A 22,476-nucleotide genomic window follows, 5' to 3' on the forward strand; every position below is an offset into this window, starting at 1 on the left:
AAAAATTAGCCAGGCGTGGTGGCGCATGCCTGTAGTCCCATCTACTCAGGAGGCTGAGGCAGGAATATCGCTTGAACCTGGGAAGCAGAGGTTGCAGTGAGCCGAGATGGCGCCACTGCACTCTGGCCTAGCGACAGAGCGAGACTCTGTCTCAATAAATAAGTAAAAACAGACTCAGGGACTATACCTGCAACTGCAGGAAAAATGTATGAAAACAGGCACACAACTCTCCCTCCCAGATAAGCACAACAAAGAGACACAGAAGCAGTCCAAGCCTCTGATAAACTCTCCCATCCTGAATCCTTAAAAACTCAGTCTGTAAGAGAGTATGCCTCTGACCTAACTTGGCCAGAAGGCTCCTTTCAGGTTGATTTTCTCTAAAATAAATGTCTTAACTGGCAAGCCAGCTTTTGTATTTCTTTCCTCTTTCTTTAATTCTTACAGTTCTCACAGTAAGGATTGGAGAAAAATCCCCTTCTGGTTTTGGCAGGAGGCGAGGAAAGCAGTCATTTTTTTCTCAACATATCTACCCTCATAGAAACTATTATACCAGAGCCTAAGTGAATGGACACCCAGGGCCTAACTAACCTAAGTGGTGAGGAAAAACCCAAATCCAGCCCCTCTAGCCTTTCTCATCACCTAAAAGGGGTAGGACTGAGAAACACTTGTGAAGGTCACAGCCCAGGGGTGCAGGCTCACTGAAACACTTAAGACCTAATTGTAGGACTGTAAAACACTTCCCCCCACCAAAACACCTTACTACTACATCCACAGGGCTCCAGTACAGTAACAAGGGGATTAAGGATAAGAGAACTGCAAGCCAGAGCCTATTTAAGGAGTTTCTACAAAAACCCAAAGACAACAGGGTAGACAAAAACAAGAAGATGAAGACAGAAAATTATATCCTCTGATACCCACAGCTATAGCAAATAGTAAACACATTCTAACTCCTAGACGGGTAAATATCAAACCTCACACTAAAAGCCTATCTACCTCAGTACCTTTTACCCAATACATTATATCTGATTTTCTGCAAAACAATTACAAGATATATAAAAGACAAAAACACAGTTTGCAAAGATGAAACAAGCACCTAAACCACAATCAGATACGGAAGCAATGTTGGAATTTTCAGATGGAAAATTTAAAACAATCATAATTAAAATGCTAAGAGCTCTAATGGAAAAATGTGGAGAACATATAAGAACAAATTGGTCATGTAAGCAGAGAGATGGAAATTAAGAAAAAAATCAAAAAAGTCTAGAAATAAAAACCCTGTGATAAATGCAAAGAATGTCTTTAATAGGTTTATCAATAGACTGGATACAGTTGAGGAAATAATCAATGAGATGGATGAAATATCGACAAACACTTCCCAAACTGAAATGCAAAGGGAAAAATAGAATAAAAAAGACAAAACAGAATATCCAAGAATGGTGGGACAATTGCCATAGGTGTAAATCCTTGTAATAGGGATATCAGATGGAATAAAAAGAAAGAGAGAAAGGAATAGTAAAAATGTTTGAAGTGATAATGACTGATAATTTTCCAAAATTAAAGACAGATACCAAACCAAGATCCAAGCAGCTCAGAGGAAACCAAATAGGATAAAGATCACCCCCCCACCCCCCAAAAAATCTATACTTAGGCATATCATATTCAAACTGCAAAAAATAAAAGACACAGAGATAATCTTCAGTGAAGCCAGGGAGAGGCAGGGCAGGACACCTTACCTATAGAGGGAGAGAGATGAGGATTACATCATACATCTCTTCATAAACCATGCAATCAGGAATAGAATAGAAAGAATTATTTAAAGAACTGAAAACATTCCATCAACTTAGAACTAACTAGATTCCATCTGTATGCAGTAAAATTGTCCTTCAAAAGTGGAGGAGAAAGACTTCTCAAACAAAAATTGAAGGAATTTGTCACCAGTAAACTGCCTTACAAGATATGTTAAAAGAAGTTATTCAGAAAAAAAGGAAAATTAAACAAGTCAGAAACTCAACATACAAAAGAGTATTAGAAATAAAGGTGAAATAATTTTTTTTCTTATTCTTAATCTGAGAGATAACAATTTGTTCAAAATAATAATTGCAACAATGTATTCAGTGATTGTAGCTTATGGATAAGTGAAATGAATGACAGCAGTAATAATAAGGCATGGGAGGGAGGAATCAAGAATACTCTGCAATAAGGCCCTTACACTACCCATAAAGTGGTATAGTGTTATTCAAAAGCAGACTTAAATTAGATTTAAGTGTATATTGCAAACTGTAGGTCAGCCACTAAAAAAGCAACAACAAAAAAGTAAAATTGATATGCTAAGAGAGAAAAGAAAATGGAATCATATAAAATGCTCAGTTAAGATCAGAAAAGGCAGAAAAAAGTGTGGAAGAAAAAAGAAACAAAGGGCAAACAGAAAACACTAATAAATATGGTAAATATTAATCCAACTGTATCAAAAAATCACTTCAAATATCAATGGTGTAAATATACCAATTAAAACATGTGACTATCTAGAGTGAATAAAGAATCGTGACCTAACTATATGTTGTCTACAACAAACCCATTTCAACATAAAAACCAGATAGATTACAAATAAAGGGATGGAGAAAGATATACTGTGCTACCACTAATCAAAAGAAATATGGAGTAGTTCTATTAACTTCAGATAAAGCAGACTTCAGAGAAAGGAAAATTATTAGGAATAAAGAGAAGCACTACATAATGGTAAAGGAGTCAATTATCCCAGCAGACATAATACTCCTTAATGTGTATGTGCCTAACAACAGTGCTAAAATGTGTAAAGCAAAAACGGATAGAATTTTAAGGAGAAATAGATGAATCCACTATTATTACAGTTGGAGACATCAACACCTCTCTGTCAGTCCCCACTAACGTTTTTTTTGGGGGGCGGAGTTTCACTCTTGTTGCCCAGGCTGGAGTGCAGTGGCACGGTCTTGGCTCACTGCAACCTCTGCCTCCCGGGTTCAAGCAATTCCCCTGCCTCAGCCGCCCGAGTAGCTAGGATTACATGCATGCACCACCACATCCGGCTAATTTTGTATTTTTAGTAGAGCCTCCATGTTGGTCAGGCTGGTCTCCCACTCCCGACCTCAGGTGATCTGCCCACCTCGGCCTCCCAAAGTGCTGGTATTACAGGCGTAAGCCACCGTGCCTGGCCAGTCCCCACTAACTGATAGATCCAGCAGGCTGGAAATCAGTAAGGACATAGTTGAACAGCACCATCAATTAAGTGTATCTAATTGGCATTTAGAGAATACTTCACCCAACAACAACAGAATACACATTCTTCTCAAGTTCACATGGAATATTCATCAAGACAGACCACATTCTGTGCCATAAAACATACAACAACAAATATCAATGACTTCTATGATGGAGATTACTGAGATCACAACAGAATCACTAGAAATCAATAACAGAAAGAAATCTGAAAAACATTAAAAAAATGGAAACTAAACGACACACTTCTAAACAACATGTAAACAAATGAAAGAATAACTCAAAAAAAATTTAAAATATTTCAAACTAAATTAAAATGAAAATATAACATCAAAATTTATGGGATGCTGCTAAAGTAGTGTTTAGAGGGAAATTTAGAGCACTGAATGCATATATTATTAAAGAAGAAAGAGCTAAAAGCAAGTTTCCAAATTAGGAAACTAGAAAAAGAAGAGCAAATTAAATCCAAAATAAACAGAAGAAAGGAAATAATAAAAATTACAGCAGAACTTGTGAAATTGAAAACATGCTGTCAATAGAGAAAATCAACAAAACCTAAAGCTGGTTCCTTGAAAAGATGAATAAAACTGAGACACCTCTAGCCAGGTTAACTAAGAAGAAAAAGAGAAAAGACTCAAATTACTAATATCAAAAATGAAAGAAGGGCCATCAATACTGATCCTACGGTCATTAAAAGGATAATAAAATACTAGTATGAACAACTCTATATCAACAAATTTGGTAAGTTAAATGAAATAAAACAATCCCTTGAAAGTACAACGTTCCAAAACTCACACAAAGAGAAATAGATAATCTGAATAGGCCTATACTGATTAAAGAACTGGAGCCAGTAGCCTTCCAAAATAGAAAGCACTAGGGTTAATGAATATGACTAAACATTTAAGAAAGAAATTATGCCAATTCTCTATGATGTCTTTCAAAAAATAGAAGTAGAGGAAATTCTCTAATTTTCTTGGGTCAGAATTACCCTAGTACCAAAACCAGAAACATTACAAGAAAGGAAACTAACAGATTAATATTTCTCATAAACATAGATGTTAAAATCCTCAAAAAAATCAGCAATTGAATCCAACAATGTTTAAAAAGAATTATACATAACCACCACATGGGATTTATTCTAGGTTAAACATTTGAAAATCAGTTAATGTAATCCATCGCATGAATAGGCTAAGGAAGAATTATATGATCACATCAATAGATCCAGAAAATGCATTTGACAAGAATCTAACATTCATTTATGATAAGAGCTTTCAGCAAGCTAGTAATAAATGGGAACTTAACTTGATAAAGAAGATCTATGAAAAACCTACAGCTAACATCATACTTAATGGAGAGAAACTAGAAGCTTTTCCCCTAAGATCAGAAATAAGGCAAGGATGTTCCCTTTCACCCTTCCTAGTCAACATTATACTGGAAGTGCTGGCTAATGTAATTAGAAAAGAAAAGAAAATGAAAAGTCTATAGATTGGGAAGGAAGAAATAAACTGTTCTTGTTCTCAAAAAACATAATTGGCTATGTGGAAAATGCCAACAAAGCAACAGAAAACTGGAAATAATAAGTTATTCTGCCAAAGTTGCTGGATATAAAGTCATGGTTAATATACAAAAATTGATTACTTTCTTATATACTAGCAATAAACAATTGAAATTTGAGATTAAAAACACAAAACCATTTACATTAGCACCAAAAAGTGAATTATTTATACATAAACCTAAAATAGGTCAAAATCTATGTGAGAATAACCACAACTGATGAAAACATAAAAATATGTATAAATAATTGAAGAGATAGTACATGTTCATGGATAGGGAAACTCTATACTGTCCAGATGTCAGTTCTTTCCGACTTTATCTATAGATTCAATGCAATCCCAACCAAAACCCCAGCAGTTATTTGTGGATATCAACAAACTGATTCTCAAGTTTATTTGGAGAGACAAAAGACCTGGGATAGTCAACACAATATTGAAGGAGAACGAAGTTAGAGGACCGATACTGCCTGTCCCCAAGACTTTACTATAAAGCTACAGTAATCAAGACAGTATGGTATTGGCAAAAGAATAGTCAAATAGATCAATTGAACAGAATAGAGAGCCCAGAAGTAAACTCACATCAATACAGTCAACTGAACTTTGACAAAGAGACAAAGGCAAGACAATGGAGAAAATCTGCGTTGCACAAAAATCACACAAATATCTATACACTGATGTTTACAGCATCTTTATTTGTAACTGCCAAAACTTGGATTTGACTTTTTAGATACAACAACAACAGCACAATTCATGGAGGAAAAAAAATGGTACATTAGACCTTATTAAAATTTAAAACTTCTGCTCTGCAAAAGACACTGTTAAGAGAATGAAAAGACAAGCCATGGTTCGGGAGAGAAGACATATCTGGTAAAGCACTGTTATCCAAAATATACAAAGAACTATTAAAACTCAACAGTAAAACGAACAACCCAATTTTAAAATGGGCCAAGTAAATTAACCGACATTCACAAAAGAAGATATACAGATGGCAGATAAGCATTTAAAAAGATGCTCAACACTGTAAGTCATTACAGATTGCAAATTAAAATATAACAATGAGATACTACTATATGCGTATTAGAAGAGTTAAATTAAGAGCACTGACAACAAATGCTGACGAGGCTGTGGAGCAGCAAGAACTTTCATTTATTACTGGTAGAAATGAAAAATTATGCCACCACTATGGAAAAAGATTTGGTAGTGTTTTATAACACGAAACATACTTTTACCATGTGATCCATCAATCGCTCTTGATATTTACTCAAAGGGGAAGAAAACTAATGTCCACACAAAAACCTGCACACAAATGTTGATAGCAGCTTTATTCACTGCTAAAGCTTGGAAGCAACCAAGATATCCTGTAGTATGTGAATGGAGAAATAAACTGTGGTACATCCACATCCATACAACAGAATATTAGTCAATGATAAAAAGAAATGGGTTACCAAGTCACAGAAAGACATGGAGGATGCTTAAATGCATTTTGCTAAGCGAAAGAAGCCAGTCTGGAAAGGCTATATACCGTATGATTCATACATACTATATGACATTCTGGAAAAGGCAAAACTACAAAGGCAGTAACCAGTGGTTGCCAGGGATAGGTAGGGGGGTTGGGGGGTGGATGGGTAGAGCACAGGAGAGTTTTAGGGCAGTGAAACTATTCTCTACGATACTGTAACACTGGATACCCATCATTATATGTTCGTCCAAAACCATAGAAGGTACAACACCAAGAGGGAATTCTAATGTAAATTATGGACTTTCATTAATAACATTGCATCAATATTGGCTCACCAAGTATAACAAAATTGGCCAGGCCTGGTGGCTCACACCTGTAATCCCAGCACTTTGGGAGGCCAAGGCGGGCTGATCACTTGAGGCCAGGAGTTCAAAAGCAGCCTGGCTAACATGGTAAAACCCTGTCTCTACTATTATAAAAATACAATAATTAGCTGGGCATGGTGGTGCACCTGTAATCCCAGCTACTCGAGAGGCTGAGGCCCAAGAATTGCTTGAACCTGGGAGGCAGAAACTGTAGTGAGCTGAGATTGTGCCACTGCACTCCAGCCTAGGCAACAGAGCAAGACTGTTTCAAAAAGAAAAAAGCTGTAACAAAAATATCCTATCAATGCATGATGTTAAAAATAGGGGAGGCCAGGCCTAGTGGTTCATGCCTGTAATCCCAGCACTTTGGGAGGCCAAGGCAGAGGATCACTTGAGCCCTTGAGTTCAAGGCCAGCTTGGGCAACAAAGTGAGGCCCATCTCTACAAAAAAATTTTTAAATTAGCCAGGCGTTGTTGTGCATGCCTGTAGTCCCAGCTACATGGGAGGCTGAGGCATGAAAATCACTTGAGCCCAGGAGTTCAAAGCTGCAGTAAGCTGTGTTTGTGCCACTGCACTCCAGCCTGGGCAACAAAGTGAGACCCTGTCTCAAAAAAAAAAAAAAAAAAAAAAAAAAAAAAAGAAAGGAAAAGAATAGAAAGAAAAATAGGAGAAAGCGTGCAGGAAGGGACAGACTGAGAATATGGGAACTCTGCATTCCATCCTCAATTCTTCTGTAAACCTAAAACTGCTCTAAAAATGTCTACTAATTGAAATAAATAAATGAATCTATCTCTATAGTTCACATCTTACTCTAAAATACAGTCCAATTGGGTTAAAAATAAATACTTGAAAATCAAATATAAGAAGAAAACATTAAATTATTAGAAAATATTGGTAAATATTGAGTTATACAAACCTGACACTGTCAAAACACCCAACAAGTAACAAACCACAATAATTTTGTAAGGCTTAAGTTTGTGTGTGTGTGTGTGTGTGTGTGTGTCTGTGTGTGCATGCATGTGTTTATCTGCAGGGTAAAAGCCTAGAAGAATTTACACTGAAATGTTGAAAGTTACTGGGTAAAGGGTTTTGGGTTTCAGAGGTTTCTGACGACTGTAATTATTTTGTTTTCTTAACTGAATGTTCTTTTTTTATATTGTACATGATTACTTCTGAAAAAAAAAATAAAATAAAAGAGTATGTCGTTCCACCCCTGCAGGGAGGCAGAGTCCAGGTGGCCACCAAGGGGCTGTTGTCACAGTCCAGGGAAAGCCAGAATGGCAGGCACGGGAGCCTTGGGAGGGGCCTCAGTCAGGCTTGCCCTTTGGCCCCAGAAAGAGCAGGGGCTTCCAGTGAAGCCCATAGAGCCCCTTGTGGGCCGTCTGGGCCGCCTCCAGGCCTCCACCTCCTCCCCCAGTCATGGCCGCTCAGTGTCCTTTCACTTGGTGGTGTGGGGACACTGGGAGGCTTCCTGGGCCTCCCAACCCTCCTACCCAATTCCCAGCCCAGGCTTGGCTCTCCAGGACCCAGCTTCTAGTCCCTGTGAGGCTGGGCCAACGTGCAGGACTGCAGCTCTGGGCCCTCTGTTCTGGTGCTAGGGCCCTGGGGCCCATGAATGCAGCTGTAGCACTGAGCAGAGGCTCAGCCCAGAGGCCAGCAGTCCGCTGCAAGGGGTCTCATTTCCCCGCTGCCCTTTGGAGGGCCCAAGGCCGACTCCTCTCCTGAACTCAGCCTTTTTGGTCTGGCACTTGGCAGGGAGGCCACTTTGTCCCTTGGGGGTCATGCTCTACCCGCTTTCTCTCCCACAGCCCTCGGAACAGGCAACAGGATGTATCCAGAGACCAGGCCCTCTGGACCTTAGGCCTCAGGCCAACCCTGAGTAAATCCATCTCTGAGCCGCAGTCTCCTTTTCTCTATAAGGGACGCCACACCATTTTCTCCCCCCGTGGCTGTGAGAGTTAACGCTAACAAGAACACAGCAGCCAGCGGGGCGTGACAGCTCACGCTTGTAACCTCAGCACTTTGGGAGGCCGATCACAAGGTCAAGCGATCAAGACCATCCTGGCCAACATGGTGAAACCCCGTATCTACCAAAAATACAAAAATTAGCTGGGTGTGGTGGCACGCGCCTGTAGTCCCAGCTACTCGGGAGGCTGAGGCGGGAGAATCACTTGAACCCGGGAGGCGGAGGTTGCAGTGAGCCGAGATCGTGCCACTGCACTCCAGCCTGGGCGACAGAGCGAGACTCTGTCTCAAACAAACAAACAAACAAACAGCAGCCAACATTCTCCGAGGGTTTCCTAGGGCCAGGCGCGGGGCAGTCTCATGTAATTCTCAAGCAACCTTGGGAGGCAGGCACTACTGTTCATTGCCCCTCCCGATTTTAGAGACAAGAAACTAAGATTCAGAACACAAGAAACTTGCCCAAGGTCAAGGAGAAGTGGACGCGTGGGGAGGAAACAAAGTCACCTGACACCAGAGCCCATGCCTCCAAACTCCAAGTCTGGGACTCCTGATTAAATTCCGTCTCTGTCTGCACTTTGGGAAGATTCTTTCCTCTCCTAGGCAAGTGCCCGCGGGGCCTGAGCTCTCGATAGCGGGGCCCCAGGAGCCACGTTGTGGGGTCTGCTATCCGGCCTCCCTCTGCACGCGACCGCCCACTAGAGCGCAGTGGCTGGAGCTGGGACTCCAGCGCAGCCCCTGAGCGCTCACGTTGACCCCTCCAATCACAAGAGGCCCTCGTGCCAGGCCCCCAGATTTGGCCAATCAGGGAAGACCTTTCTCTGTCACAGAATGGGGTCGAGGGGCCCAGGAAACAGGTAGTCCCCAGTCACAAATCATCGCGTCGCCTTCGCTGGTCCCTTTCTCTTATCGAGCCTCAGTTTTCTCTTCCATAAGCCGGGCCAGCAGTGCGCACCCCACAGGATGGCTCCAGCTCCGTAAGGGCCCTACCACCGCGGCCGGCCAGATCCTCGGCGGGCCAGTCCTGGCGCTGCGGTCATTTAGCCTGATGACCCCTGGCCAGGTTCAGCCTCAATTGCTCCAAAGAACTCCGGACCCGTACCCCGAGCCCGGCGTCCCAGCGGCGAAGTTGATGGGCCCCGCAGGAGCCCTTGCGGTGAGAACCGAGTCCTGGAGCCCCTGGAGCCCCTGGAGCCCCTGGAGCCCCTGGAGCCCCCGGAGCCCCCGGAGCTGCAGCCGGGGCAGCCTCCCTTCCGCCGGGCGTCAGGCGCTCTCGAGAGCCCAGAAACTCACCGCGCGCAGGAGTTGGTGCGGGCGTCCCGGGCAGGTTAGACTTCTGTGAGCCGCAGCCCCGAAACTGAGGTTGGTGCAGACCCGTCCTGGGAGCCAGGAGGTGGGACCTGTCCCCGCCAGTCCGCGAGCTCTGGTTAAGGCCAGAGCCCGTGAGGGGAGGGGCGCGGGGCGGGCAGAGAGTCAGCCGAGTGGGGGCGGCGCTCACTGGTGGGACTATGGAGGGAGCGCAGCGCACCCTCTCCTAGCGGGTCTATAAATGCCATGTAAAAGCCTACCCCGCAGGGGCCTGCGCTCTTTCCCGCTTAGGTCAAGAAGACTTACTGTGGACCCTTGGAGAATTCCCAGGGCTTTGAAAAGTCCCAAGCACCCAGCAGGGCTGGCAGTTCTGAGCGCTGGCAAGGCTAAGTGGGTCAGAGGAGACCCTCGCCAAGCCGGTGACTCACTCACTCGCTCACCCTCACTCACTCTTGATGGGCCAAGTACCTGCCATGTGCTACGGACACAGCAGAGCCAAAGGAGACACTGCCCTCCGGGAATTTGCAGCCGCTTGCAGAGGCGGCCCCTTAGCAGCTGCGCATCCGGGTGGATAGGGGCGCTTCTGCCCGCCCAGTGCCTACCCGCCTCTCCGAGAGAAAAACAGCCCCTGGTTTTCTCTCTGCAATTCCCCTTCTCCACTCTCTCCCTTCTACTCAGTCCTGGTGCCGCAGACCCCTCCCACTGGTTCCCAGGGATCCTGGCCAGCCCGGTCTCAGGCAAGGCCATGTAGAATGCCGGGAGTGATAATTGCGTATTGTTTTTTGACTGCAAGCCTGTGTCCAGGTGGCTTCTTCTCCTGGAACGCCCTTCCCACCACACCTGCGGCCGCACTGCTCCGTGCCCTGCTAAGCCTCACTTCTTTTGAGGCGTCCCTCTCGCTGAGTCCCGACCACCTGGCCCTCTCTCTGCTCAGTGCCTGAACACATGAGGCTTGCTGCAGCCCCTGCCTTTACCTGTCTACTTGTAGTGTTCTTTCAGAGCCTGCTCCCATATGGTATCACATATCAGATATCTGATGCAGAGCCTTAGAGAGGCTGTTCCAGGTCACACAAACTAAGGAAGTCCCTCAGCCACTCCCTGCCACATCACCCTGTTCTATTTCCTTCATAGCACTTAACTGTATATCTGATATTTCCTTGTTTCTTTGTTTGTTCATTGTCTGTCTCTCCCACTAGGCTGTAAGCTCTTTGAGGACAGGAAATTTGTGAGATGTATTCACTGTTGTATCCCCAATACACAGTGATGGCTTGTAGCAGTTGCTAAATAAGTGTTTCTTGAATGGCTTAATGCATGTATTTTGCTCACATAAGCCAGTATGGGCACCCAGGATTGAGGTGGCCTGTGCCTGCTGATCCACTTATCCTACTTTCAGGCACTGTCCCCTTGTTCTTTAGGCTCCAGCCTGCAGGTCTCCCTGCTGTCCCTCATATCTGTGGAACTTCTCGACTCATAAAGTTTCCATGTGCCGTTCATCTTTGTCCAGAGAACCCCCATCATTCTTCAGGAAGTTCCTACTAAAATGCCACGACTTCAGGGAAGCTTTCCCTAGCCTCAGCCTTACTAGGACAGATTCCTCCGTTATGTGATCACAGAGAGGCCTGTAATTTTTCTTCATGAACCTCTCTCAACTTTATTTATTTATTTATTTTTTTGAGGTAGAGTCTCACTCTGTCACCCAGGCTAGAGTCCAATGGTGCAATCTCAGCTCAATGGACCCTCCACCTCCTAGGTTCAAGCGATTCTCCTGCCTTAGCCTCCTGAGTAGCTGGGATTACAGACATGCGCCACCACACCTAGCTAATTTTTGTATTTTTAGTAGACGTTTCACCGGGGTTTCACCATGTTGGCCAGGCTGGTCTCAAACTCCTGATGTCAGATGATCCACCTACCTCAGCCTCCCAAAGTGCTGAGATTACAGGCATGAGCCACTGCACCCTGCCTTCAACTGCAATTTTATCACTGCTTCTGGGATTGCTTGATTAACATGTCTCTGGACAATGATGGCGAAGACTAGCTTATTCTCCTGGGAAGTCCCCAGGGCTGAATGCATGCCCTGTGTGTGGAAGGTGTGCCATACAATCTGTAGGATAACTGGCTGAGTGTTAGGGGCCTGCAATGGGAAAGTGGTGTGTTCTGAACTTGGGAGTTAAAATTGAGAAGGCAGATGGGTGACAGGAACCACTGAACAATGGCTTGGAGGTTAGACACCCCAAAAAGATGTATTAGGAAATCAGAGAGGAATCCATACTCTTAGAGGTATGGAGCAGGAGAGGAGGGAATTTTAAGCAGAAAGTGTTCCGAAATCATGTGGAAAGTAGAAAATGTACCAGATGAACTGGGGGATCTCGTTAAGAAGATTGTTGAAGGTGCCTCCTCCTGGCTTCTTCTTGCTGCTTATACTAAAATGTGAGAGAAGGGACATAAATCAAAAGAAGGATTGTTAAATAAAAAGGAACCAGAACTTGGGTTGTGAAAATGTCCAGCTTCTCCAGATGTCATATGATACTAAAACTAACAAATGGCTTCCAGGCAAAGAGCAAATGCAGCCCAGTGCCAGGAAGATGGCCTAAAGATGAAGCCAAGAGTGTGGTCATGAGATCTTTTGTAAAATCTTCAAAGAGAACAAAGGGACACCTCAGAATATTTTGTTAAATAGTAGGATTTCTAAGAAACTTACAGTTGTCCTTGACAGCAGTCTCAGCAGAAGCCCAAGAGAGAGACGGGCTTTTCTCAAAGAGATGTGTGGGTCTGACAGTTGTCTAAAGGCATGAACCTCAGTGAGATCTACAGGAGACATGCAACATTTTTAAAAGAATTATATGAGCAAAACAGTGTAGACTTGGACTGAAAGGGTCAGAGACAATATAAAATGAAAAGAGACCTCTAGACTCCCCCAAATTCTGGGAGGAAGCAAGCTGAGAAACTATACGGATATGAACCTGGGCTGCATTTCATGGAAAAGAAGGGATGACTTGGGGAATAGAACAAAGAACCCAAAGGGTGGAGCCAAGAGCGTGGAGAATCACTCTGGGGCCAGAGTCAGACTGAGTCTTATTCAAGAAACTTTCAGGACCCGCCCAGGAAGATTTTAGAATTGCCGTACACTAGTTACTCCTGCATGCCTCCCGTCCTTGTTCCCTTTGGAGCAGGCACGTCTACAGTGGTTATCCAATGCCTATCCCACCAGTTTATGTCAGGTGGGTGCAGGGGGGAGGCGCAGTTAATTTGTCTCTGGAATTCCTAAGTCTGTAGATTGAGAGCAACTCTACTCAAGGACCTACACTTGAGGGAATAATACCCCAGGTGCTTCACCCACATCAAAGCCTGATTTAGATGCAGAGATTCTGGATATTGAGCTGATTCTACAGTGGGATGAGGCTTTGAGGGGATGTTTGGAGGGCGAATGTATTTTGCATGTGGAAGGATGTAAGTAGTTTGTGGCCAGTAGGTGGACTGTGGTCATTTTAAAACTCTCTGATGCTCTTCCATTCAAGGAGTGGCACTTAATTCCCCTGCCTTTGAATGTAGGCTGAACGTAGTGACTTCCTTTGAACACATGAAAGATGGTGGAAGTAACTGTGTGATTTCCGAATCCATCCTTTCATAGACCAGATAGAGAAGCTGAGGCTTGAAGTCAGACAGTGGCAGAAGCCAGCTTGTCCCTGTCCCAGGACTATATGATACTCTCTGAACGAGTCCCACTGAAACCCTCTTTTGCCAGTTCAGTTCACTGTGCCGGGAATGCCCTGCTTCTTGAAGCCACCAGCTGAGCCCTGCCTGTGCCCCAGGGATGTGCTTATGCATCATCTCCTTTGGGAAGCCTGACCCCAGCCTTCTCCTTGGGAATTCCCTCACTCACAGCACAGACCACACTCTAATGCAACTATTTATATGTGTGTCTGTCTCTTTATCAACTGCAACACCTCTGAGGGCAGGGACAGGGCCTGTTTCATCTGTGTATCCCACAGCCCTGCACATGCCCTGATCCAGGAGAGGCACCTGCAGTGACAGTGGCTGGATAAGCCCTGCAGAGAGAGCCTCTGCCCCGGCTTTCCGCAGGGCCCTGGTGGCTAAGTCCTCCCAGGGAAAGCAGTGTGCACTTACACAGCCCAAGTCTGGGTAGAACAATGGGGGCTACTGCTCCAATCCAGAGGCAGATTAGGAGACAAGCCTGGCTCAGGGCTGTGTGAATGGGGGATGGGATAGACATGGGTTCTCTTTCTGTTGTATAATGATGATTCAGCTTCTTTTTGGGGAATCAGTAACTGGGACTGTGTGTACGCTGCAAAGGAAACATTAACTTGAAGGTCATAGCCTGTGGGAAATCAAAGCGGGGAGGCCAAGTGACCTGGGCTTGTTTTTGTTTTGTTTTGTTTTGTTTTAATTTTGGAGCCAGTGTTTCTCTTTATCTCCTAGGATGCCTCGTTCAGATGCTTCTACCCTGCCTCGTGAGTTACTCATGATGTCACCTGATCCCCACCCCTTAGAACCTCTCCCCAGTGGGAACCTAGAATTCAAAATGGTTTTCTCCGTATTTCCCCCTTTAAAGGGCCTGCATGCAATTTTTCATATAGAGGTGAAGGTAGGGATGAGACTTAACAGAGCTCTGTGCCACACACCAGAGCCCACCTGAAGACCTGCAGACACAGATGGAATGCTTCTGGGCCACAGAGCTTACAGCCCTGCTCCTGCCAGGTCCTCTCCAGCCCCATGCCAAATCTAACCTGGGGGTGTTGCGTGTTTGCACCCCCATGCAAACTGGCTGGTGCCAGCACCTGGCTGGCACATGGCCCCCAGAAACTCACTGTAGAGGAATAAATGAGCAAAGAGGAGGCAGGGACGGTGTCTCTACTCCAGGTGCTCGCACCTCTATGGGGGAGATGAATGCACAGGCGGCAGATATGAAAGGTGGGAGGGGATGTGAACCATCACAGAGGTGAGACATGAAGAAAGCGGGTCTGGGTACTTCAGGCTCCACCTGGGAGATAAGGCCCAGTAAGACTGTGATGACTTTAACCAGCAAAAAATAAGAAACATTCTAGTTGGAGAGAATGTAAGAATGATGCATTGGTGCATGGAGGTGGGGACGTGGGTTGTTTTTGAGGAATCAGGAGAAAGCATTGCAGCTGCAGGAGAGAAGCTGGCAAAGTCAGGGGTCACGAGGCCACAACATGGGGTGCAGACTGTGGGTTTCACTCTGTTGTCCACTGGTAACAAGATGTTCTGATTTCATAGGCCAGGGCAATTTCAACAGCATTCCAGTAACTGACATTAGATTCTCATTTTCTTATTTTGCAAAGTAAAAACATCTTTAAAAAGTCAATATCCTGGAATATTATTCAGACTTAAAAAGGAAGAAAATTCTGACACACAACATGGAGGAATCTTGAGTAGTTTATTCTAACTGAGTTAACCCAGCCACAATAGGACAAATGGTTCTGTTTCTATGAGGTCCGTAAAGTACTCATGTTCATAGAGACAGAAAGTGGAATGGGGGTGTCAGGGGCCATGGGGAGGGGAGAATGGGGAGTTCATGTTTAATGGGGACAGAGTTTCAGTTGAAAAAGTTCTGGAGATGGATGGCAGTGATGGTTGCACAACAGTGTGAATGCGTTTAAAAACATAGCACTGTGCACTAAAGAATAGTTAAAATGGTAAATTTGGGGTTATGTTTATTTTACCACAATTAAAAATAATAACTTTAAGAAATCAGTTTCCATCAGCCATCACCATAATTGCATTGGAAAAGCTCATGTAGCATCAGAAAGCTGAAAGGAGCAAGTGGGCCTTGTTGGAAGCTCTGTCCCTGATGGCCCTGGGCCTGGGCTGGCCACTAAGTGTGAGGAAATCACCCACCCAGGATCCAGCGCAGGCCAGAGCCTGGCACGTGCAAGACAAGTGAGCAGAACGTGGCACTGGTTGGGGAGCACAGGATGGTGCCATGGCCCAGGGCCAGGGACAGCAGGGCCCTGACCCTGACCCTGACCCTGACCCTGAGCCTGAGGGCTTGGGGTGTGGAGCACTTCATGGAACCCAGAGGAGTGCAGTCTGTAGGGACTGCTTGGGAGACGCGGCAACTGTGATCATAACAGGGAGCAGGGAAGACCCGGCTCCTTCCCTCACCTCATGTCCTTCCAGGACCCTCCAATGGCTAAGTCTCTGCAAGTCAGAGGTAGAGAGGCCTGGGGCTGCAGCCCTCCCAGGTCAGACTCCAAGCACCAGGCCCCGTGAAGGGTGGGGAATGGACCAGAGGGATCCGCAGATGAGTGGCACTGTCCAGTCAGCGGAGAGCCCACCTCATGTTGCTGAGTGGAGGGAGCTCCATGTGAAGTAGCTGCAAAAGTGCTGGAAATGCTGCAGGGCAAAAAGAAGTGGTGAGGCAGCTGGAGATCAGCAGTAGCACCAGCCGCCACCTCCTGAAGCTGCACGGACGCTGGGAGGGCAAAGTCACTGTGGAGCTCTGAAATTGGAATCATCCAGGAACGGGCACCCAGGGCTGCTCAGGGGGAGCGGGGATCGAGGAGAGGCTGCTGCCATTCCTGGAGCACACACTGCGAAGTGTTTGGCTGGGAAGGGGAAGGTAACAAGAGAAGGTCATGGTGGGAACGGGGAAAGGCTGTAATGAGAGAGACTTAAGAGTGTAAAAAGCTATTGAGAAAGACTCAGCTGAGAAGGAAAAGTTGAATGTACAAGAAAGAAAGGGGAGAATCAGTAGTGTCTGTGGTTCCTAAAAACGGGGGGAAGGGAAGATGTCCAAAAGCAGATTCCGAGGTGGCTTGAACAGCATCATAACCAGAAGGAAGGAAGGGAGGGTGGGAAGATGGATGGGTGGGTAGCTAGATGGACGGTGGGGTTTCTTTACCCATGGTTCATGTTGGTACAAGATCCCCCCTCATGGCTTTCCTTCTCTCTCTAAAGAGTGGGGTAAGGTCATCTCCTGAGGTGGGATGCAGGAGAGGGAAGCTCGAGCAGTCCTTGTGGGATTGGGGAATGGGAGAGCGGTGGAAGGACCCTGGGCTGTATTGAAGGCACACCTCAGTTTACAGTGGGGCCAAACTGCGCGTTTGAGACCCCAGAAGCATCAGACTACTCAAGAAGCAGGCATGGAGGAAAAGGAAACCCATCTCTGAGTTTACCCAAGACTGACCCAGATGGTTTCAGTGAAAATCAAAGGGCAGTCTTGGACTGCAGATTCTGAGCTGGACGAGGAAAATGCTGGTGAATTGAGGGAAACTATCAAGGGCCCTTTAAGACCAATGAGAGGGTCGTGCTGGAGCAGTTGAACCGGAGACTAAAAGAGCAGACCCAGAACAGAAGGTGGAGGTGAGGAGTCTGAACGAGAGTTTCGGGTGACAACGGCTCTGTCAAAAAGGAAAAACCTCAAGCAAGTTTAAACTTGTCAGAGTTTATTTGAGAAAAAAAAAAAAATTGTGAATTGGGCAGCCCTCAGAACCAGAACAGGTTCAAAGAGCTCCTGGCTGCTACACGGTCAGGCTGCATTTATGGACACAAGGTGGAAGTGAGACAAAAAGAACAACTTAATTGGTTGCAGCTCAGCATTGTATCTCACTTGAAGCAGCCGGCTGCCTGTTACTAACTGAAAGTCAGATATTTGTGACATGAGTATACATTTGATCCTTGGACAACGCAGGTTGGACCTGTGCGGGTCCATGTTTGCAGGATTTTTAAAATAAATACAGTCGGCCCTCCATATTGGCAGTTTCTGCATCTACAACCAAATACAAATCAAAAATACAGCATTTGTGGAATGTGAAACCTGTGTATGCAAAGGGCCAACTTTTCGTATTCATGGGTTTCACAGAGGCAATTGTGGGACTTCAGTATGCACGGGTTTTGGTATCCGCATCCTGGAACCAATGCCTTGAAGATACCGAGAGACCACTGTGCTCCTAAGTTAGTTACATTTAGCATGAATTACTCCATATTGGCTTGGTCTGTTGGGCCCAGTAAAGGAGCTTTCTCCAAATCAGTAGCCTCCTGCAAATTTAATTTAACAACCCCTTCCTTTTGGTCAGGATCTCACCTAAGTAAGAATGTGAATAAAACTTAGGGCATCAGCGCTCATCCCACTTACCGTCATTTTAGACATTCAGCCTCAACGTGTCGTTTATTCATAGTCCTCATGATCATACTTTTGAGGATTTTTGTCATTCCAATAAAAAGATACCATTTAATGTTTAACAGATAGCTGCATGCAAACATTTAAAAATTTTTGAAAGAATACAATGCGCCAGGAAGACTACTATTATGACTATTGGGAGCATGATACCAAGAGTTTAAAGTATGCCCCTTACCCAGGGTCCCCATGAAACAAATCAACTACAGTCGAATAGATCAAACAATACACCAAATGAAGAGTGCACCCATTTTAACCAAATAGCCTGTTTGTTGTTTTTTTGTGACTGAGTCTCTACAGTACCCGACGTATTAATTCATATGCAACAAAAAGCATCAGCACCCACTCCTCCTTGCTCAGCTGATAAGCCATCTCGCATCCCAAGACTGGGCCAAATCAAAGCAGGAGTTTTGTGGGCCAGAAGTCCAGCTCTATAAAAGGGACCACAAATACAATTTAAATAGGCAGTTGCATTAGGGATGTTCCTAAAGTTAATCACTAAGTGAACTAATGGATCCCTTAGATCATGTAAAGTTCTGGATTAGCAGAAAAAAAATCCAACATTTTGTATGTATGGTGAATTTCTAACTACAGAAGTATCCTTCCAAGTAAAAAAGTAGGCATAAACAAGGAAAGCTCAACAGGGAAAGCATCTCATTAAGAGAAGAGTTTAGTTCCCATGTATTGGGAAAACTGTTCATATCTAACATGTCATCTGCTTCCAGGAAAATTTCCCCATGGCCAGCTTTACCTTAAAGTCTACAACAGGTGTGCAGTTCCAGGAAACTTGAGAGGCCGTTTGAGTTGTGAGTTGTGGACCCAGCCAAGGTTCAAGGCCCCAAAGCTTGGCTGCAGTGTGGGTAGTGAGAAGAACTTGCTGTGGTGCCTACCCACAGGGTTCCAGGGCAATCTTTCTTTGATGTCTTTTCCAGAAGACCTTGTCTTCAGGTTCTAAACTGTGAGGGACTTGATTGTTCTCAGTTGGTGGATCATGGAAAGTTTCTTTTATCTGGTGAGAATATACTTTGGCATAATACATGAAAGCCTTACAGTATTTAGTTATATCAGAATTGAGGAGAGTGGGAGATACATGAGTTCTATTTTTAAGGGCACAGGCCTCCAATAACTATTACATAAAGGTTCAGTCTATGTTTTCCACTGGGAGTGAATCTGATTCCCCGCAAAGCCAATGGTAGTGCCTTTGGCCAAGGCAATCCAATTGATTCAGTTGTCAATTTCAGTTTCTTAAAATGCCATTTGTTCTTTCAACTTTTCTAGAAGATTGAGGGTGATGGGGACAATGATAGTGTCATTGTGTTTGCAATACCTTGTTTAACTGCTTTAGAGTTTGTCCAGTAACATAGATTCCTCTGTTGCAGGAGATTCTTCTCCAGGGGCGCCCCAGAAAGGAAACACATTTCTAATAACATATTAGCAACTATCCTAGCATCAGCTTTCTTACATGGGAAAGCTTCTATCTGACCAGAGAACATGCAAACTATTACAATAACATGCTGATATCCCATCAAGGGTGGAAGTTGAATGAAGTTCATCTGTAAATATTCAAATGGTTCATCATGTGGTAGAAATAAATACACCACCTGAAGCTTTCATTGTCTTCCCAGGATTATGGGTTTGACAAATCAAACATTGGCTATCAACTCTTTTAGCAATTTTAGAACAATTACCCCACCAATATTTTTTGTAATTTGGATCACCGTAATGAGCTATGGAGTGCAGAGCCCTTAACAATGGAAGCTTCAAGGACTCAGAGAGGACCAAGTGGCTATCCAGGGCCTCCATGGGTCCACACTTCACGCTGAATTTACGTGTTTTCAGATACCAATTTTGTTTTTCCAAATTGGTGCACTGCACTGTTTATTAAGTAAGTCATCATAGAGGAGCTGACTTTGATCAATCTTATGGAGTTTATTGAAATTACACATCCTAACAATTTTAGTACTGGCTGACTTAGCATGAACATCTGCCAGGGCATTCCCTTGATACTCAGGTGCAGTTTTATAAGTAGGTGTTTTGATTTTAGTAATGGCAGTTTGTGATGGTAACAGAATGGCAGAAAGGAGTTCATTTACTTGGAGTTCATTTTTGATGGGGATCCCACTGGAAGTGAGAAGCCCCCTTTGTTTCCATAACATGCTGAAATTATGAAGTACTTCTAAAGTATATCTGCTATCTAAAAATATCTACTGATTTATCTTAACTACGTGACAATCTCAGGTAAAAGCAAAAAGCTCTGCAGGTTAGGCTGATTTAAATTGGGGAAGAGTTTCATATCCTATTAATTCATTTTGAGTGGTAACAGCATACCCCACCTGACATTTTCCTTCTGAGTTTTCAGCCCAAGACTCATCAACAAACAAATGTCGCCTTGGGATTAGCTAATGGAGTGCTTCATAAAGCAGCATGCTAGACCACTGATTGAGATACCACACTCACACTGTAATCAGCCAGAGGTAGCAGAGTGCAACATCTTAGATGGAGATTGGGAGGCAAAAGGATTTCATTAGATGAAAATCTACCTGCTGAAAAATGCTGAATTTGACTGGAATTTAATAAATTTTCCACAACATGTGGGGCTTGCATAAAAGTTCATTCCCTAAGACTAACTCAGGTTAAAACTCTACTGATATGGCAGCTGTGGCTACTGCTTTTAGTGGTGAGGATGTGCCTCAGCTGCGGGGGCTGACTGCCGCCTGTAATGTGCAATGGGCCTATTGTTTTCCCTCACGCCTGATTGCCATGTTCATGAATGAACAAGGTGAAAAGTTTAGTGCAATTTGGAAGTCCTAAGGTTGGGGCTGCGGTAAGGCCGGTTTCTGCCGGTGAGAAGCCTACTCCTGACTGCCCTCCCATGGTGCAGGTTCTGGTGCTGCATTCTTAGTGAGCTCATACAATGGTGAGATGGTTAAGGAAAAGCTTGGAACCCAGGATCTGCAGTATCCTGCAAGTCTCAGAAAACCTCTTCACTGTCTTTTAGCTGTAGGCCAGGGAAAACCTTGAGTGGTTTTTATTCTTTTGGAAACCCTTTCCACAGTCAGGTCATGCCTTAGAGTGAAACTTTCTCCTTGAAAACTGAAGGCTTTCCATCAAAACTTTGTGACCTTTATGTGCAAGTTGCTGTAAGAGGTGAAGTAAGTCCATTTCAGACCACACTTTAGTGGGAGAGCAAAGCAAGAGATAATCTACACGCCAAATGAGGGGAGAATTTCAAGGAAATTGCAAGGTTGTCAAGTCCTGGTGTAATGCCTGGGAAAAATAAGGAGGAGCTTCAGGAAACCTCTGTGGCATTACAGTCCAGGTATACTTTGATTTTTCTAAGTAAAAAGCGAACAAATACTGACTCTCTTTCTCAGCTAGAATGCTAAAGAAAGCTGGACAGGGGCTTATGACTGTGAGCCATTCTGAATCAATGGGCACATTGGACAATCAAGTGTTAGAGTTTGGAACCACAGGAAACCTTGGTATCACGATTTTATTAAGTGCTCATAAATCTTGAACAAATCTCCCTCCTTGTGCATCCTTGTCCCTTGATTTTTTTTTAATTGGTAAGATTGGAATATTACAAGGACTGATACACAGAATAAGTCCTTGTTTAATTAAATCTTCTGCAATTGATGAGAGTCCTTGAATTGCCCAGGCCTCAGTAAATATTAGGATAATTTACGTAAAGGTTTAGAATGATCGATTTAGACTTTTATAGGTACCATACTTTTAACCCTTCCTATATCAGTAGAGGAAGAAGCCTATAAATATTCGGGTATTTTAGAGAGATCAAAGATATTGCAGGCCTGAGTTCTGATCTTGTCAGTTTCTGCCTGTGGAGAGCACAACAGATCTCGTTCAGGAGGTCAGGAAATTCTAACATTAACTCCTGCTCTGCAGGAAACGTCATATGCCTCTTTAGCTTAGCAGATAAGTCTTGCCCTAGTGAGTTACTAGAAGAGTGTCACATAGGAAGAAGGTTCACTTTTCTGAAAATGGCCCCAGCATCAACTGGACAGGTTCCGACATGGGTACTATTGTGTCTGATTCAAAACCCCCACCACAGAAATGACCTTTCCACTTTCAGGGATTTGTCAGCTTGTTAAAAGAAAAACTTCAGCTGAATTAAATTTAAAGGAGTTTAATTGAGTGATGAATGATTCGTGAATTGGGCAGCCCCCAGAATCACAGCAGATTTGGAGAGACTGCAGAGATGCCTCAGGGTCAGAACAAATTTATAGACAAAAAAGGGAAGTGACATACAGGAATCGGAGGTGAGGTACAGAACAGCTGAACTGGCTACAGGTTGGAGTTTGCCTTATTTGAACACAGTTTGAATGCTCAGCAGTGTGTGAGTGGTTGAAGTATGGCTGCTGGGATTGGCCAGGACTCAGCGACTGTTACAAGTACATACT

At 44.2% G+C, this 22,476-nt stretch overlaps 1 protein-coding gene and 1 long non-coding RNA gene across 6 annotated transcripts in view; one reads left to right on the forward strand and one right to left on the reverse strand.

The window, feature by feature from the left end:
• Nucleotides 1–22,476, reverse strand: part of ALDH1L1 (aldehyde dehydrogenase 1 family member L1) — a 94,614-nt gene that overhangs the window by 67,170 nt on the left and 4,968 nt on the right. For 2 of the 5 annotated variants that reach the window (XM_019023662.4, XM_019023661.4), the window contains exon 1: nt 9,886–10,020. The exons of the other annotated variants lie outside the window; for them this stretch is intronic. The gene's annotated coding sequence lies outside the window, so the exon portion shown is untranslated. Of the gene's footprint in view, nt 1–9,885; nt 10,021–22,476 lie in introns of those variants that run through there. 5 annotated transcript variants of the gene reach the window in all.
• The window catches only part of LOC109026282 (uncharacterized), a 29,787-nt gene continuing 17,153 nt past the window's right edge, over nt 9,843–22,476 (forward strand). Inside the window, exon 1 of the long non-coding RNA XR_002005257.4 lies at nt 9,843–9,954. This is a non-coding gene — a long non-coding RNA (uncharacterized lncRNA). The remainder of the gene's footprint in view (nt 9,955–22,476) is intronic.

Source organism: Gorilla gorilla, chromosome 2, assembly GCF_029281585.2.
Source record: "Gorilla gorilla gorilla isolate KB3781 chromosome 2, NHGRI_mGorGor1-v2.1_pri, whole genome shotgun sequence".
In the NCBI taxonomy this organism is placed as follows: domain Eukaryota; kingdom Metazoa; phylum Chordata; class Mammalia; order Primates; family Hominidae; genus Gorilla; species Gorilla gorilla.